This window comes from Chenopodium album, chromosome 8, assembly GCF_948465745.1.
Source record: "Chenopodium album chromosome 8, dcCheAlbu1.1, whole genome shotgun sequence".
NCBI lineage: Eukaryota > Viridiplantae > Streptophyta > Magnoliopsida > Caryophyllales > Amaranthaceae > Chenopodium > Chenopodium album.
In genome coordinates, this window is record NC_137841.1 from 52,808,735 (window position 1) to 52,828,978 (window position 20,244).

Genomic DNA, 20,244 nt, shown 5'->3' on the forward strand with positions numbered 1-20,244 from the left:
AGGACCTCGAAGAAAAAAAATCTTGGAAACATAATTGATCGCAATACATGGGCACAAGCGCATCGTTATGTCTTGTTCAATTGTCATTGTGAGGAAGTTGAGAAATATATAAGGTAAGATTTGTAATAAAAATTTAGGTTTATTCATATTTTTTTATAAAATGTCTTTATTCTAACTCTAGTGCGTTAGTAAGAGAAATATATTTTTTTTACATTGAGCACAAGATTTGTGTAAGTGCTAAAAGGAAAAGAAAATGGAATAGTGCTCAAGACCATAGTAAGGATTTCATGGATTGGTTTAGGGAGAAAGTGGATTTGATTCTTAAAGATGGTCATGATAATATCTCGAACCATATTTTGTGGTTATCAAAAGGTCCCTCTCACGTTGCCAAAAAGTACATCGGATACTTGGTTAACGGCTATAGATTTCATACCATGAAGCGAGATGCAAACTGCGTAACTCAAAATAGTGGCGTCACTCTAACAGCCATTACACATAGCTTTGCAAGCTCCAAAGATCAAAATCCTGTTGTGGGAAATGTTAATTATTATGGTTCAATAACTGAAATCATTGAGATATCTTATCATGGACATTTCAGTGTTGTCTTATTTAGATGTCAATGGTTTCACTCAGAGAAGGATGATGATGAGCTTATTACGGTTAACATGAATAAGACCGTTTCTAAAGAAGAACCTTTTATCTTAGCATTTCAAGCACATCAAGTGTTTTATGTGGATGATTTGAATAGAGAAGGTTGGCATTATGCTGTTCAAATCCCTCCTAGAGAGTTTTCAGATGGTATTGACATACATTATTTTAATACGTCACTAAATGTTATTTTACATACATAATTAACATACTTCCATTTTTTTTTACATTGCAATTTATAACAGTTTATTATATTTACATGGAAATTTAGTTCAATTTATTATATTTACATACATAATAAACATACTTCCATTTTTTTTCCAGATGAAACCGAGTAGACCCAAAGTTCCTACTTCCCAAAGTCAGCTTACTGAATATGAGTTGCAACGGCGTCAAAAACTAAAATTCAATGCTGAGAGAATGGAAGCCCGAGGTTCAACATCTGTTGCTAATAGGATACTTGAAGAAAAAACAAAAGCCTTAATTTGTCCAAGTGCAAGGCAGAATAGTATACCAGAAAATGAAGATGACGACTCTACGTCGGAATATGATGGTGAAAATGAGGTTGAAACTGATGACATTATGGAAGGTGACAATGTCACTTCTGGAAAAAGAAAAGCTAGTAAGCAGGTGTTCACTTCTATTTTTTAATTTATACACACTGTTTTATATTGTTTTTCACGGTTTACATGCAATTAGTAATGCTATAATTGCCTAATTTTTTATAGGTTTCAAAGCAAGTAAAGACGTCATCATTTCGCCCTAAAACTATGGCTGATGTTGTGGAAGTTAATAGGCATAAGAAGCATGCAATTACTGAAGCAACAAGTGTTAAAGATCAATGCATCCAAAAGAAGCAGGAAATTATCTCAGAAAAGAAGGGAACAAAACCAGCGTTCTGCTCTCCTGGTTCTATGTCAACGTACCTTAAATTCCGGAAAAGGAAAAAAGAAAATAATGATGGGTTTGTATCAAGTAACCAGTCTTTGAATAATTCTCTTACAAGAAAAGCAATGAATAATGGCGCTGCATTTAATGAGAATAACAATGCTGAAGCGGATGCACTAAGTGAGAATGATGAAGCGGATGTACTAAATGAGAATGATGATGATGTTGGTAATGAATATGAGGGTGATCAAGAATTACAAGATAAAGTTCTATTTCAGTTTGGAAGCGAAGGAATGCAAGGTATTTGCAATCATTTTACGTAGTATTATTTATTTCAACCTTTTATTAACATGTTAAAGTCTAGTGAATTGTTTTTCTCTTATTATACCTGGATTTGTTTACTAATTGTGAGTTGCATTCTGCCACTAGCTGCCCTAGTAATTAGCTGACCAGTTAGTATTCATACCATCTGCCTGACCTTGTAGTGGCCTTATGCTTGTGCTTGTCTGCTACACTGATTTGCCTGACCTTGTAGTGGCCTCAGTATGTTGTTGTTGTTGGTTTGCTGCTGCTGTTTTGTAACAGATTACCTCACAGATTGTGTAATAAAATACGCTTAATAATAAAGATGCAATTTTTTATTAGTTTATTTGCGTTTATTATTATAATGTATGCTGCAATTTTCGGTAAATTAAGAATTTGAGTTGTAACTTCTGAATTTTTTGGAATGAACGTATTTGAATTATACTATAACTTTCTGTTTTATGGAGTTCCTCAAAGATTTTGGAATAGGATTACTGCAAACAGTTTGTTAAACATGGAGGAAAATAAATTAAAAGTATGAATTTATTAATATTACACAAAACCAATATTTATTATATATACAGTTAGGATATAATCATTCATATGAATTTCGGACAGTTCTCTTTATTTATTTTTATAGGAATACAAAGAATGTGATTGTGAATATAATATGAATGGACAGTTAATACTGAGATGCCTGAGCATCAATTGAGTACTTTTTCGTGTGCAGCGAGTTGATGAATAAGTACTGCAAGAGCTAAATTTAGAGGAAAGCAAATAGTGATACTAGTTCGAACTTCTTTTGCTGAATCAATTTTGTTAAGTTGCATACTGTTAGGACTAGATGTACAAATTCACCCTCTGAAGACTTTTATGGTATACATTGTCAAGACATGTATGTATTTACTATAAGGTAATATGCTAATGCTCCAATTCTTTGGGAATGTATTTATGTTGTCCAACTTTGCCGCTAGTAAACTGTATTGACATGTCAATGTGGCTTTCTTCTTGGGATTTGTAGTGGAGGAAAGGCGTAGCGCATTTAGGCTTTTCTATATCTTGGCCAACATGCCTTTTTGAGGTACTCGAGAAGAGGAGGGAGTAATGTTGAAGTACTGACTTCGTCATTGTGTGGGCATTTGAAGCTTCTTGGATGTACTTTAAGTTAGGCTAGTTGGATACTTGGATTTCATGGAAAGCTAGATATTTGAGTAAATTAGATTCTTTATTGTAGTGGAGATATTAAGGTATATTAGATGCATGTAGGAAAATATCTTATGTTCTATGTAATATACTCTAAAGTACTAGATATTTTTAAAGCTTGGAATTGCACTGTTGCTGCTGTGGTGGGAAACACTGGCTATGCCATCTAAAATTGGAACCTCACCTTAAAATATACTCTGTAATGAGAACATAAGAATAGTTTTTATATTTCTTGTCAAAAAGAAGAAAAAAGCAACTGTTAAATATTGAGTGGGAGAACCACTAAACCACATTACTTAAATGGAAAGCCTAAGAATGAATCTTGTAGCACCTCACAGTTGATGTGAGTTCTCCTGTTGATGCTATATTTATTTACCGGAAGGACTCAAATCTGATCAAAACATTGATTTAGGAATGTAGAGATAATTGATTGATTGTTATAGTAACATTTAGATTTTGTGAAATTTAATAATTGACTATACATTGTTTATCACTCATACATGTATACATTCTAGCTTGACCATTGTTTGTTTTGCTGAGCCTGAGGACTTAAAACCTCCTAGTTATACTTGAAATAACTATTTTCATGTCTGGCCATGCAATTACTGACTCTTTTCTTGTCTCGCCACAAAAATTCTGTCTAAGAAACTCCTGATTCAGAACCTGAAAAAGCTCCCAAAAGCAAAAGGCATCGCGGTCCAACAATGCTACCCAAGGTTCATGCACGAACAAGAGACGAGCGTGAAGTTATTGTTTTAAACTCACTGGGCCAACCAATTGGACCTACACGTGAAATTGTTCAGGAATTCGAGCAATTCTTGGGTACTGTGGCAAGGGATTCTGAACTTGCACCACTAAATTACATTAAGTTTCCATGTCTACCCACACTTTACAAAATGTGGGAGTATGTCCAAGTATGTAGTTATATAATTCTTTAGCTTCAGTTATAGAATTAGTACTAAGTGTCCCCCTATTACAAAGAGTCCCGTCTATATATATGTGGCTCCACCCAAAAGAAAGAGACTTGGACAACAAGGCGCAAATAAATCGTAAACCCAGTCGTGCGCGCCCGCACATGAGTCCTGTGCGCCCGCACACAATGTTTGTGCGCCCTCTCATCGTAATGCGCGGCCGCAACTTTGAGGGTACAAGGAAAATGAGCGCGCCCGCACATGAGTCCTGCGCGCCCACGCATAGGTGTGTGCGCCCGCATAGAGGTCGCGCATAGGGTCGCGCAAACTCTCTGGTTTTGCTCTGTTTCTTCAGTCTGGCAGTGCGGAATCTGACAGGGTTGCGCCCGCACAGCCTCACATGTGCGCCCGCACAGAAGTCGCACAACACCCCGCGCACAACAGTTAGCTTGGCTTCTTGATATCCTCTTTCTTTAGGCACATAATACCTACAAAACCAAAGCATGGAGATCAAAATAAAAACAAAGCGAGAAGACTAAGAGAAGGGAAGATAAGGGAGAAAAGGAAAGAGGAAGCAAAACTAAGTAAAAATGCTTAGAAAAAGGGCCAAACAAGCGCAAATGAGGGGAAAATCCTTAGAGAAAAAGGATAAAAGAGTGGCATAAATGCTACTCATCAAAATCCCCTACACTTGCTTCTTGCTTGTCCTCAAGCAAGGGAAACCGGAACGAAAAGACAAACACAACAAACATAACATGACAAGGTTTTCGCAAAACCAATCAAACCTCAATGTAATGAAATGCTCAATTTGGACTCATTTGCAAATAAATGCACCAAAGAATACTTATCTTTCTCAATTCAAGGAGGGAAGGCACATTCCAAGATGCTCAAGGTTGAAAAAGACAAACTTAAGCTAAGCGTAGAGAAATAATGATTTTATTCTCCGCCCTAGCCCCAACCAAGACGGTCCGCGTTCTCTCCACTAGCTTTAATTCATCCCCTAGCTAGCTCCTCATGGTTCCTCGAGGGAACCGAAAAATGAAAATTTTATGTGGAGTCATAAGGTCATCCCAACATCTCAACTATGCATACTCTCTATATAGGGTTGAAATCTATCTCCCTCCACCGTTCTTTGACCACGCCCCTCTAGAATCCAAGGGTCTTAAGTAGGGTTGTAATGTCATGGCTAGGGGTTACGGTTGGGAAACAATTTGAAAACTTTGGTGGCAATTCCTAAGTGAAGCGTAAGAGTGGCCATCTCTCAAGAACATCCTAAGAATTGAACCCATTCTTCAAACTCTCAACCTTTCAAAACAAACCCACCACATTACATCAATCTTTTTCAATTTTTTTTTTCTTTTTTTTTATGAGTTTCAAGTCCTTTCAACTTTCTTGCCAAGCCTTTTTGTGTACTCTTTTCATAAATAGCCTTTCAAAACCTTACTTGAATCAAATTACGCAACTTTCTTGCTCAATTTCAACATTATCAAACTCAAACCTCACAAGCCAATGCTTCACTAACTACAAGGGTTGGTAGAACATAGGCCGATAGGTTTGTAATATGGCTAAGTCAAGAAAGGGTAAATAAGGATCAAATTGGTTAGCAAGATGGTGAATGTAAAAATGAAAACCAAATTTGTAACAAAACACAAAGAAAACAAAGAAAAATGAGAAGAAATGCCCTCTTCTTCCTCTAGAGTTATACGGTCAAGATCTTGGGAGCTGGACGCCAACACAAAGATAAAGACATGCATAGTTAAGGATCCTAAGTGCCGCTCATAAGAATGATAAAGGCAAGAACAAATGAAGCTCACACGGGGTAAGAAATATAGCAAATACTACCCAAGGGAATCCTATCCACCATAGAGAGCAACACCATCTTACCACTTTCCCGTGAGCTAAGGGTTTAAACGTCCTCAAAAGTTCTAAACCGGGCTACCTTAGCTTACAATGTGTCTAACTCAACCCAAAGCATTCTCAAACCGTGCAAACCCTCATCAATTAGGAAGATAAGCATTCAAAGACACATCGAGGCAAACCAATCCAAAAGAGTGAGCAAATTACACATTAAAAATCATTTTAAATTGTCATAATTATGCTTGTAACACAAAAAGGGAAAAACATAACAAAACAAAGAGGAAGAAATCAAAAAGGTTCACATACAAGGCATATAATTCAATTAAATCCCAATCGTCATACAAGTGATCGTTCGATAACAACATCAACGATCCCAGGTTCCATAGAACTAAAAGCAATTACCCTCGAACCATTCAACTTCTTCCTAAGCTAATCCTAAGCTAAACACCCAAGGAAAAAGAAAATAAAAGAGAGGAAAGGTCTCACCAAATGCCGCTTGAAATGAAGACAAGATAAATTATGCAATCTCACCGAGGGGGCTCGAATTGCCCTTTGACTTCCTTTATCTCCATTTCCAAGCTTCAAAAGTAAGCAAAAATGAAAGAAACTACTGAGAAGAAACAAAAATAAAATAAAAAGTTAAAAATCAAAGAAAGAAACTAAGAATTTAAACAAAATGAAGAAATAGAAATAAAATAAAATAAACTAAAAAAAAAATAATTGGATTAAGGGAAGTTTGGACTATCGGGAGTTTGGATTTTTCTTCATGGGAGCATCATCACCTAAACAAACACTTGCAAATTCATTAGCAAACACTTATCAAAATCACCCAGGGACATAATCATCACAATAAAGCAGATAAATCAACATCAAGACATGATAAAGCCAACCGAACCATGAGAGCTCTACCACCTACAATGAAATCCTCCCCCCCCCCCACACAATCATGAAGACAAGATTTTCCCCACACTATAAAAAAACATCCCTTTGTCTCTTACACACCCCCCCACACTAAAACAATGCACTGTCCGCGGTACGCAAAACTAAAAACATTGGAGGGGACAAAGGGGAGAAATAAAGAACAAGGGGGCTAGTGGCCACTAGGGCCGGCTTCGTCACCATCTCCATCATCCTCGGTGTCATAAGAGAAACTGTCCGGAGGGATGCCGTGTGGGTCCCAACCACTGGAGTAACCCGGAGGCCAACCATAGTGATCTCGGAAGAGGTCTTGTTGCCATTGAGGCAACGGGTCGAAAGGGGCGGGAAGCTGAAGAGGGGAAGGGTGGGTAGGATCGACATATGGATAGTTGGGGTCACCCCGAAAATCGCTCCCCCCTGGGGCACGATTATCATACCCGGTTTCCGTCGGGTAGTCTACCCGGGGAACATCGTGGGAGGAGGGCCCTTGCCAATAGGGCCAAGTAGGTTGTGATCCCTGCCACCCAGGGACCGGCCCTTGTTGGGGTGGCCAATAGGGGTAGTTTACCAGGGGGTGACCTCACCCCTATCCACGGCCGCACCATAAAGAGCTTGGGTTTGCAAAAACATACCCTGCTGGTTCTCCAATAAGCTTTGCATGCCAAGTTGCATGCTCATCATTTGTTGCTCAAGGCTACTCATGCCTTGATGATGTTGATGATGATGATGTTGTTGTTGTTGTTGTTGTTGTTGTTGTAGTTGTTGTTGTTGTTGTTGTTGTTGTTGTTGTTGTTGTTGTTGTTGTTGTTGTTGTTGTTGCGGTTGCTGCTGTTGGCCGACTTCCATATTCCTTAAGCCACCCAGAGCGGTGGGTAGCACACCATTATCTCTCGGAATCTTCCATACACTCCTTGCATTCCGCTCCAGGGATGTACGGCTGGGGTATGGCAAGATACAATGGTGCTCTCTGTCAACTATCCAGTCATGAAAATTGTTGGCATCTGAAATTCCTTGGAGGAACCCCGACCTTCTCATCTGCTGAATGTCGATGAATAGATCTTTGTCGGCCCCCACTTGAGTGCACGAGGGGAAGAAACGTTCATAGTTAAGCTTCTTCGCAATCTTGGTAATCATCCCATCGAGGGCAATTTCTCCTGTCTTGTGGCCCGGTTTGATTGCCTCGCAGCACAAGACGAACCAATACCCCATATTGAGCCGCCCTTTCAATTCCTCGGTAGTGGCTACCCACAAAGTAAATAGCTCCTCATGAGAGAGCTTGCTCAAATCCTGCTTGCTAAACACCGCAAACCCAAGAATACGGTGTAGAATACAGAGCACAGGGTGGATTATATGGTTGGCCACCGAATACCGGGTGTTGAATTCATCATAGTCGGTAATCGTTCGCCACCATCTAAATGCATCGTACTTAGGGAACAAGCTCAACGAAGGGGCAAGGAGGTCTGCCTCAAGGTTCTGATCCAACAAAACATTAAGATCACTCAGAGTCATAGAAAGCCGGTTGTCGAACAATTGAAAGGAAATCTGTAAGTCGTTCCCAAGAGGCTCTTTTTCAAAAGATGCCAAGAATTCGAAAGTTGGCTCCTTATAGGTTCGGTATTGATGTTTTATGAACTCGCTCATCCCCAAGTTATCAAGGAGCGACCTTATATCGTCGTCAATCCCTAAAGCTCTCATGGAGCATTGATCATAGTGTCGGGAGGGATTTCACTTTCGGCCATGAAGGTCGTTGAAGAACGTAGCATGGACCTTGTTCGAAAATCTCAATCTGGGGGGGAACATTAGGTCCTTGCGCTTAGTTTGTTGGGTACTTGGTTCTTCAATCGTTAACCTGGGTTCCTTTCTGCTCCTTCTTTTGCTCATTATGTTCAACCATCTCAAAAACCCAACCAAAAGGAGAACTAACTTTGAACTTAACCAACAATTGGAAAACAACAACAACAACTCAAGTCTCAACAATCTGCAAAAGGGTTAGTGCTAACAACTAACCATACAAATATAACACCCAAGACAACAAAAATCAACAACAAAGCAGTCAATCAAAACACATTATGATAGCAAGCAATTCTCATGAAATTAGTTGCATTTTCAACAATTCAAACACCAAATTTCTCAACTTAGTTTCATGAAAATGGCTTAAAAAATAATAGTATGAACAACAATGTCCCCATAACCACCAAATTTCACACTAATAACCAATAAATCCCTCACAAAGAAGACCAAGACCACATGCAATTCACTCAAGCTAATTTATGTTTAATAACTAAAAATTTTGCATAAATAATTGAAATTAAGTAATAAAATAGCAAAATTTAGAGTTATACCACCATGAAACCTTGCAAACAATGTCCCCACAATCACCAAAATAGCAAAAAGAACCTTGCAAACCATGAAAATGGGGGATTTTTTGGTATTTTGGAGAGAGAAAGTGGGTGAATTTGTGAGTGGAGTGAAAGTTTTTGATGGACTTGAGAGAAAATCAATGGAATTAGTGAATAATGGGTGAAATTTGAAGGTTAGGGTTTGGGTTTGTGAGGAGAGAGAAGAGAGTATGAAAATAGGGTGTCAAAAATATGAGAAGGAAATCGGGGAGAAGGGGTTAAAAACCCGATTTACCTGCTCTGCGCGCCCGCACAGAGGTCGCGCAAACTCTCTGCCTCGAGCTTCAACTTTTGATAAATTTTGTGCGGGTTCTGACAGTGAACGCGCACCCGCAAAGAGTCCACGCGCGCCCGCACAGAAGGCGCACAGCAAGTGGCGCAAACCTCCTGACTCGAGCTTCAATTTAAGATGAAATCTGTGCGGGTTCTGACAGTGCCTGCGCGCCCGCACAGGTCACACTGCGTGCCCGCACAGATAGCGCGCACAAGTCGCACAGAGTAGTTTTGATTTTTCCTCACATCTTCGAGATAGAGAATCCTTGTTCCTTCATCATCCAAACACCTTGTAACCAAAAAGGTAAAAAAAGTAATCAAATTCAAATTCAAAAAGGAGAAAGTGAAATCGGAATAATTAAAAAAAAAAGTTTAGAAAGGAGTTAGAAACTCGGGTTGCCTCCCGAGAAGCGATTCTTTATGAGGTCACTAGCTTGACCATGAGAAAAATCCTTCAAGTGGGAGGCTTGGGATCCCAAGGATCAATTAATATACATTCGATGATACCAACTTCTTCCTTGCAAAAGTAATGCTTCAAACAAGAACCATTGACCATGAACTTGTTCCCATTCGCATCTAACTCAAAAGAACCATAAGGAGTACTCTTCGATACCACAAAAGGCCTCGACCACTTAGACATGAGTTTACCCGGAAACAAGCGAAGCCTGCAGTTGAAGAGCAAGACTTTATCTCCAACCTTAAAGCGCTTGTTTCGAATATGTTGGTCATGCCATTTCTTAGTCTTCTCCTTATACATTCTTGAGCTCTCATACGCATCATCCCTAAGCTCTTCAAGTTCGTTGAGCTTCAACAATCTCTTCTCACCGGCTAAAGACAAATCCATATTAAGCTCCTTGATAGCCCACCAAGCCTTGTATTCCAATTCAACCGGCAAGTGACAAGCCTTGCCATAGACAAACCTATAAGGGGTTGTGCCTATTGGAGTCTTGTACGCCGTCCTAAGAGCACATAGCGTGTCATCAAGTTTGAGAGACCAATATTTCCTTGATTTGTTCACCATCCTTTCAAGAAGATTTTTTATTTCACGATTCGAGACCGCCACTTGTCCTTGAGTTTGAGGGTGGTAAGGTAATCCAACCTTGTGATGAACGCCATATCTCTTGAGAAGAGCTTCAAATTGCTTTTTGGCGAAATGGGAGCCTCCATCACTAATTGGCACCCTCGGAACTCCAAACCTAGGAAAGATGATCTTCTTTAGGAGCTTAAGCACAACCTTGTGATTATTGGTAGGTGAGGGTATGGCTTTAATCCATTTTGTCACATAGTCGACCGCTACCAAGATATATAGATTCCCACAAGAAGAAACAAAAGGTCCCATGAAATCTACCCCCCAAACATCAAAGGGTTCCACTTCTAGAATACTTTGTTAGGGCATTTCGTCCCACTTGGTAATACCTCCGCTCCTTTGACATCTATCACATTGTGCAACGAATTGTTGGGCGTCTTTATGCATTGTCGGCCACCACAATAAGGATTGAGAGATTTTTGCCACTATTTTGTCAACACCACCATGTCCTCCACATGGTAGTGAGTGGCAATGCTCAAGAACACCTTGAATTTCATGATCTGGAACGCACTTCTAATAAAGGCCATCTCCACATTGCTTGAATAGGTATGGGTCATTCCAAAAGTATCTTCTCACCTCCTTGAAAAACTTCTTCTTTTGTTGAGAAGAGTACTCCGGGGGAACGACTCCACACGCAAGATAGTTGGCTATATTCGCGTACCAAGGGGTAAAAGTTGACACCAAAGCCATGAGAGCCTCGAATCCTATCTCATCATTAATCGGTACATCCTCCTTGTTCTCAAATGGTAGCCTAAACAAATGATCTGCTACCTAGTTCTCCGCTCCCTTCTTGTCCCTCCTTTCCATGTGAAAGTCTTGGAGAGAAAGAACCTAACAGATTAAGCGAGGCTTTGCTTCTTTTTTGGTCATGAGATACCGCACCGCGATGTGATCCGTGTACACGATAACTCTTGAGCATATGAGATAGGAACGAAACTTATCGAATGCAAACACTACCGCCAACATCGCTTTCTCCGATGTTGTGTAATACCTTTAAAGCTCATCTAGAGTCCGACTTGCGTAGTAGAAGACACATGATTTTCCTTATTTCTTTTGACCAAGAACGACACCTACTGCAAAGTCACTACCATCGCACATTAGCTCAAAAGGCAAGCTCCGATCCGGAGCTTGCACAACGGGAGAAGAAATGAGAGCTTCCTTGAGCTTACGAAACGCCTCAAGGAAAGCCTCATTAAAGTAAAAAACAACCTCTGTTTTGAGTAGTTCGGTCAAGGGTTTGGCGATTGAAGAGAAATCTTTGATAAACCTCCGGTAAAAACCGGCATGCCAAAGAAAAGCCCGTACCCCCGTGATGGAAGTAGGAGGGGGCAACTTTTCAATCACCGAAAACTTGGCCGGATCTACTTCAATGCCATTTTTTGAAACCTTATGGCCGAGGACAATGCCCTCCTCAACCATAAAATGGCACTTTTCCCAATTTAAAACAAAACTCGTCTCTTAACACCTTTTCAAAACTTTTTCAAGGTTAAAAATACAAGTGTCAAATGACGAGCCACCAACACTAAAATCATCCATGAAAACCTCAATTTCTTTTTCAAGCATCTCAGAGAAAATGGAAGTCATGCATCTTTGAAAAGTAGAGGGGGCATTGCATAATCCGAATGGCATTCTTCGGTATGCAAATGTCCCATATGGACATGTGAAAGTAGTTTTCTCTTGATCACTTGGATGGATAGGGATTTGGAAAAACCCGGAATACCCATCCAAGAAACAAAAGAAAGCATGGTTAGAAAGCCTTTCAAGCATTTGGTCCATGAAAGGGAGAGGAAAATGATCTTTCTTGGTGTTTTTGTTCAATCTCCTATAATCAATGCACATTCTCCACTCGGTCACCGTCCGGGTGGAGATTTCCTCTCCCTTTTCATCCTTGCTTATGGTCATTCCACCCTTCTTTGGAACCACATGAACTAGGCTAACCCATTTTCTATCTGAGATAGCATAGATGATTCCCGCTTCACGTAGTTTAAAGATTTCTTTCTTCACAACCTCTTGAAGGTGGGGGTTCAACCTTCTTTGAGGTTCAATGGAGGTGGAATGATCATCCTCAAGATGAATACGATGCATGCATAAAGAAGGGCTAATACCTTTAATATCATCAATGCTATACCCTATCACATCCCTATATTTCCTTAAAACATCAAGAAGTTTTTCCAAATTAAGACCATCTAGGGTGGCATTGACAATAATAGGGTATTTTCCCTCCTTATCAAGAAAAGCATATTTCAAAGAAGGGGGAATGGGTTTGAGTTCTACCTTGGGAGGAGGGTTAGAACTCTCCTCCAATTTCTCCTCCTTGGACTCAATCTCGACCTCAATTTGTTGTTCAACTTCCTCCCTTGAAGATTTTTCCATCGCCATGACAAATTCTTTAGCCTCTTGAGAGTGGAACTCTTCTTTGCATGTAAGGGCTTCAATCATTGGATCTTGAGGCCTCATCACGACCTTCCCCAAGCGATCTAGCTCCTAAATCACAAAATCAACTCTATAGCATTTTTCAACCATCGGCCACTTCACAAGTGATGGTGTTGTTCTTGCAATTAATGACCGCCCCCAAAGTTTTAAGAGCTTTACGTTCCAAAATCAAAGGAGTGTTATCATCTTCCTCCATATCCATCACTACAAAGTCACAAGGCACGTAGATGTGTCCTACTTGAATTGGAACATCCTCAAGCTCTCCACAAGGTAATTTTACCGATCGATCGGCCAATTGAATTGTCTTCCTTGTTGGGATCATCTCAATATTAAGTTTTTGAGCAATGGATAGCGGGATTAAACTAACACTTGCTCCGAGATTGGCTAAGGCGCCCCTAGCTTCCATATTTCCAATTTTCACCGGCAAAGTGAAACTTCCCGGGTCTTTCTCCTTCTTGGGCATCTTATGTTGGACAAGAGCACTCACTTGATGTGGATGGGTGATAAGCTCATCATTGAGCTTCCTCTTGTTGGTGAGAATATCTTTGAGGAACTTGGAATAAGATGGCATTTGTGACACAACTTCAAGAAAAGGGAGGTTGACATGCAAATTCTTCATGACACTAAGAAATTTTGTGAATTTGTCATTCAACTTCCTCTCCGCAAGCCGACCGGGAAAAGGAACCGGTCCATCAAGATTCCTAGCCTCACTAGGAATTGAAGTTGTCTTCTCATTGTTTATCTTCTTCTTCTCCAACCCTCCTTCTATCTCATCACCTTTTTCTTTCTCACCTCCCTTGTTTTCATTCACACTCTCCTCTCCTCCCTTCTTTCCCTCACTATCCCCTTCATTTGTTTTCATTCACACTCTCTTCTCCTCCCTAGTTGTGAATCAACCATCTTGTTGTGGGCTCTTATCTCTTGCATTTGTTGCCCAAAAGATTGCATTTGCGCATGCATGGCTTGGAGGAGTTGAGTTTGAGTTAGCTCCGCTTGAGGTGCTTGTTCTTGATGGTTTCTTTGAGTTGCTTGGGTTTTATTGTTGTATTGGTTGTTCCTTGGATAGCTTCCTCTTGGGTTTTGGGGTTGAGATGGAGGTGGATTTTGATATTGAGGATTGGAGTTATAGGAAGGTTGAGCTTGTTGGTTCCATTGTTGAGGTTGAGGTACAAACCCGGGTGGTGGTAATTGTCTCCAAGCTACTCCACCGCCGCTTCCTCTACATCCCTCTTGCCTAGTGTTGTATGCCGCTACATGCTCGGGGCTTAAATCTCCACAATAGGATGTATCATGGTTCGTTCCTCCACAATTTTGACAAGAGAAAAAGTTAACTTGAGAAGAGCTTGCTCCACCACTTGAGCTTGCATTCACACTCGTGTTCAATTTGGAAAGCCCTTTTGTTAGTTGATCAATTTGATGTTGTAATTGATCAACTTTCACCAATTCATAAATACCGCCTCTCTTTGGAGCGTTTCTTCTTCGGCCCCCCCAAAAGTAATTCTTTGCTACCTCTTCTATTGTGGCTTCAACTTAATTTTGAGGGATCTTGATTAATTGGCCACCCGCCCCCGCATCCAAATTGGCTCTTGACATGGGCTCCAATCCGTCGTAGAAAAACCGCATGAGCAACCCTTGATTGTACTCATGGTGGGGACATGCTTGCACCAACTCTTTGAATCTCTCCCATGCTTCACCAAGACTTTCATCGGCCTCTTGCTCAAATGATGCAACTTTTCTTCTCATTTCGGCGGTCTTCTCTTCGGAGATAAAGCGCTTCAAGAATGCCTTTACAACCTCCCTCCATGTTGTGAGAGAGTTAGGCTTTATTTACTTTAGCCATTTCTTTGCTCGTCCGGTGAGAGATTGCCGGAGAAGGTGCATACGAATGTAGTCTTGACTCACTTCACTGGTTTGCATCATTGCGCACAATTCAAGGAATCGGTCTAAATGTTCAATAGGGTCCTTACTTGCACTTCCTGAAAATTGCTCCGATTGGACCATTAGAGTATATTGTGGATGGATTAAGAACTTAGTTTCCGTGACGGGTAGCAAAATCCCTCCCGTGAGCTCATAATCCTCCGGATTTCCAAACTCACGAAACAAGACATCATTCTTTTGTCCCGCCATTGATTCGCGTGGTGAACTTGAAGAGTAAGTATCACTCTCACTATCAACTATATCACCAAAGCCTCTTTCCTCGTCTTGATAAAGCCTACGGACTTGTCTCAAGGTTCGGTTAATTTCGTGGTCAATTTGATGTGAGGGTGCTCCTTGAGACCTCCTAAGCATTCACCAAAGCTAAGCAAACAATTAGAAATGACAAGGATGATAAAACAAAAGAAACAAAAAGAAAAGAAAGCAAAATGACTCTAACAAAAGCAATAAAATTAGCTAAACAAGCCGCTTCCCCGGCAACGGCGCCCAAATTTTATCGGGATAGGATAGGTCGTTAAACTACCACCCTAATAAAATTAACAATTTATAAAGCCTAAACCTACACTAAGCTAGTTAGTAGCAAGTAAAGGGTCGAACCACTAGGGAAGCACGCTAATTCAACACCTAATATCACTAATGCAAGAGTAAAAAGGGGATTGTTTTGTTGGTTTTGTTGATTGGAACACTAAAACTACAGGTAAGCAAGAAAATGATGATTAAAATCAATAGAAAATTACGCTACGGATTCGGGGGTGTCCAATATGATTAGAAAGAGGAGAATAATGGTGATTATCATGAAACATATGCCAAAGAACACAAGATTATACCTAAACAATTATTCTCATGCAATAGTCTAGGCAAATCAATGAAAGAGGTCTGCACTAATAAGGATCATTCTCATGCATCCTATTAGTTACAATCAAATCAAGAGAATAAAGAAGCACAATCCATAAAAACTCCACTTTAATAACTCATTCTCATGCAATCATTAAAATAGAGGTGATCCTAATCTAGTTCAAATCACTTTCATGCATTTAAACTAGAAAACATCAAATAGATTGCAACAATAATCCCAAGCTAATAAAAATCATGTCTTTCATCAATATATGGCATAAGTTCAATCCAACCATCATCATTCATCCATCATTCAATACATATCTTCCACCCCCTTCCCCTAGCTAAGAGTTTAGCCTAGAGAAGGGAGATTAAACATAATATCAAAACTAGAAATAAACACAAAAAACTCAAAAAAAGACATGATTGAAATATATGAAATCAATAACAACAAAATAAACTAATAAGATAGACAAAAATAAGTAACAATAAAGCAAATAAATAATATCAAAGGAAAGGAGAAGAGATTACTAAAGAAAGGATTGAAGAAAGATGAAAACTTGGATGCTTGCTTGATTGATGGAAGATTAAAGCTTGAGCAAAGTTGAATACAATAAAGGAAGCTTGAATAACAATTTACTTTCTCTCTCTACATTAGGCTAATGTTGTATGGAATTAGTACTAAGTGTCCCCCTATTACAAAGAGTCTCGTCTATATATATGTGGCTCCACCCAAAAGAAAGAGACTTGGACAACAAGGCGCAAATAAATCGTAAACCCAGTTGTGCGCGCCCGCATATGAGTCCTGTGCGCCCGTAGACAATGTGTGTGCGCCCTCTCATCGTAGTGCAGGGCCGCAACTTTTAGGGTACGGGGAAAATGCGCGCGTCCGCACATGAGTCCTGCGCGCCCGCGCATAGGTGTGTGCGCCCGCACAGAGGTCGCGCATAGGGTCGCGCAAACTCTCTGGTTTTGCTCTGTTTCTTCAGTCTGGCTGTGCGGGTTCTGACAGTGTTGCGCGCCCGCACAGCCTCACATGTGCGCCCGCACAGAAGCCCCACAGCACCCCGCGCACAACAGTTAGCTTGGCTTCTTGATATCCTCTTTCTTTAGGCACATAATACCTACAAAACCAATGCATGGAGATCAAAATAAAAACAAAGCGAGAAGACTAATAGAAGGGAAGATAAGGGAGAAAAGGAAAGAGGAAGCAAATCTAAGTAAAAATGCTTAGAAAAAGGGCCAATCAAGGGCAAATGAGGGGAAAATCCTTAGAGAAAAAGGATAAAAGAGTGGCATAAATGCCACTCATCAGAGAGCTTTTGCAATATTGGCATTCTGAAGAGGCCGAGGTATTATGTATATGGTTTTGAACTGATTTGTGCAATATTTACATGGTTTCATGACGTAAATAGCCTCTTTCAGTTTACTGTTTTTATGATTTACGTACGTGGTTCAAAATTTTAAATCTTGATTGTGTTACCGCATAGGAAATTAGTAAGATCAACAAAGACAATCGCCTTATTTTAGATGCTATGCACACTATGGGTCGTAACTCTTATGCAATTTTGCACCATGAGTTGGTAAAATAATTCATCTCATTTCTAGACAACATTATTATCATTATAATATTTATTTCACAATCGTTATAATCTTTATTTCTATTTTATGTATAATGTTTCACAGCAACAACAAGATCCTGATAAGCAAGAACCTTCTCAAGCAAGGGTGTATAAGGAGTCAAGAAAAAGAACAGAGGGAAGGACATACCTTACCAACCATGAAAAAATAGCAGAGAATATTGTGAGTTAACATGTTAGATTTATGTTATATTTGTTTTGTTTTGATAAATAATAAGTAGGTGGCTTTATTTTCCTAATGTAGGCTAAAATGGATGCTTTGGAGTCTTCCCAACATGAAGATGGTAGTAACTCTAATGACCCTTACTCCAAAGTCATTCCAGAAACTAAGCACAAAAGCCGTGTACGCCTACAAGGAAAAGGTGTGAAAAAGTCATATTTGAAGAAAAAGGAAAACAAGTCAGATTTCATATTCCCGGCGGAATTCTTAGAAAATATGCAAGCTCAATTAGTACAACAACTTGCACCAAGTGTAACAACTGCAATTTTGACTCAACTTCTGGATGCTAACCCCGAGATCAGTCTTGTCATTCCTGATTTTGCAATTCCTTCGGCCCCAAAGGATGCATCTAGTGCGCCACATCTTCTCGTTGACCAAAATGGGCAATCTTCTAAATCTGGAGCCACAATCAATCAGGTAACATATATTATTTTCTGCTGATTATTTCTAGCTTTTGTTTGCTGCTGCGTTTTATTTGAAATGGACTCGCTTTCAACCTGGATCAATCACAAAAAACACACACACACAAGGATATGGCAGAAATCAAGCTTGATTTTATTAAATAAACGTTCAAGGCAACAATACAAAAGAATAGCAGTTTACAAGATAGCTTTAGTCTATGCAGGCTATTAATGGAATTTTTCTTCTAGTTCATTTCATTTTCTGTGGTATAGACTAAGTAATTCTGCTGTAACTAATAGAACAGTGAAATGAAAGAGAGGAAAACTTGAGAATTGTTTGATTAACTTATGGTGAATAACGGCTACATAGTGTATGACTAAAAGGTTAAACCTTGGAGAACACTACTCCTACTATTACTCTAATATGAATAACAAAAATCACATGCCATTCAATTACATTGCTATTCTACTTATACTCAGCTTCCCCTCTCAAAAGGACTCTTATACTTAATTGCTTTTGTCTTCTACTGCTGCCAAAAAAAGAACAGCTATCACAGCCCACCACAATACCCCTACCACTCTCCATAGTGGATGTCTTGTGTCCTGTTCTCTCAAAGGTCTGCTGCTGTTAGAACAGCTATCACAGCCCACCACAACACCCCTACCACTCTCCATAGTGGATGTCTTGTGTCCTGTTCTCTCAGAGGTCTGCTGCTGTTGTCTGATTGTTGTCCTGCTGTCGTTTCATTCTTATTTAATACACTCGGATTGCTTGAGTTGTGAGTGCATTCCCTCGGTCTATTGCATTATTATTTTTTCTTTTCTTTTCTTACAAAAAAATGTTGAATTGACTCTCGGTGTTGATCCCTAAAACTTCCTTCTATTGGTGTCCTGTTTTCTCCTCTAATGTAGGTCTGACCCTATTTTTGAAAACTTATTATAAGAAAACAGCCAATCCAGTTTGGTTGGTCCATGATATAGGTCCAATAATAGTGTAGTTGGATGGGGCTTGACAAGAGCTTTCCAATGATATATTATAAGGCCAATTCCAATGAATATTGAGGAAGTTATGGCCAATTTACTAAACTGGGCCCGGCTTGAGCCTTATATGCGGCCCAAGGATCTAGAGGAGGGCCTAATATGATTTATCATTCCTTATGCAATTAGGAATGGTTTTAGTCTTCTAGATTCTTCGAAGGTTCTTTTCATTCCTAATTCAATTGGCATTGATAAATTGACTTTTGTTGACTTTTCAGAATTTTAATTAAAATCAAAAATCGTTTTCGAGGAAAAGATACGATTTTATCCTCCAGTACGGCAAACTTATCTGATTTTCGAAAACCCGTAAAAAACAGGCCTGGCGCCTGACTCCAGGCATTGGCGCCCGAAACCAGGTCTGGCACCTGGCGCCAGCCATAGGCGCCTGGTGCTAGCCATTGTCGCCTGGCGCCAATAAGCTGGTGCTGGCGCCAGCTCTGTTTTGCGTGCGCCAATCTCGTTTTGCGTGCGCCAAGTGCTCTGTTTTGTTAATTTATCTTTTTGGCTGATTTTCTCTATAAATAACGTATTAAAAACTCCGTTTTCATTTACCAGTTCTCATCAACAATCAGTTTTAATTAGCATTCGCCTACAATCATTCATTAATCCTCTCATTCTCTTAATCATTCATCATCTTTCTTTCTTTCTTTCTCTAAACTTTGTTTTCACATACAAAATTCCGCATTCGCAAGATCTAGAAACACTTAGCCATATTCGAAGTTGCCTTCGCCCTAGACGTGAAAGGTTTTAATTTCTGAGGGTTTGGTCCCAAATCTCTATTTCCATTATTTAATTGAATTGTTTTGATTATTATTTTCCTTGAAGTTACTAACGTGTGTATTTTGTTATTAGAAAGAGGTACGAAGCATCAAAGTAAGTTCTTTAATTGATTTATTGATATTATGATGTAGAAATCATGTTTACATTGTTATTATGATCATCCTAGTATCATGTCTAGGGTAAATTTAATATCAAATATGATTGTTACGATGCTTCCTATGTTCTTCCTAATATTTATGATTGTTAGTATCATGTTAGGGCTAAAGCTTTGATTTTTATTGTTTAGTGACATGCTAGGGTTTGTTATTAATCTTGGTAGTATCATGCCTAGGATCTTGCTATTATTATGCCTTAATATTAACATGAACATGATAATTATTGTAATTCACGATGATTATGAATATTATTATTATTATTTTGATGATGATTATTATTTTTCATGTTTATTCCAATTATTATAATTTGTTATGATTATT

General features: G+C 39.4%; 1 non-coding gene across 1 annotated transcript; it reads left to right on the forward strand.

The window, feature by feature from the left end:
• The first annotated feature begins 14,558 nt into the window (after nucleotides 1-14,558).
• LOC145556905 (small nucleolar RNA R71) lies at nucleotides 14,559-14,666 on the forward strand. The gene has a single exon (XR_014091997.1). It is a non-coding gene; the product is annotated as a small nucleolar RNA R71 (small nucleolar RNA).
• The last annotated feature ends 5,578 nt before the right edge of the window (nucleotides 14,667-20,244 follow it).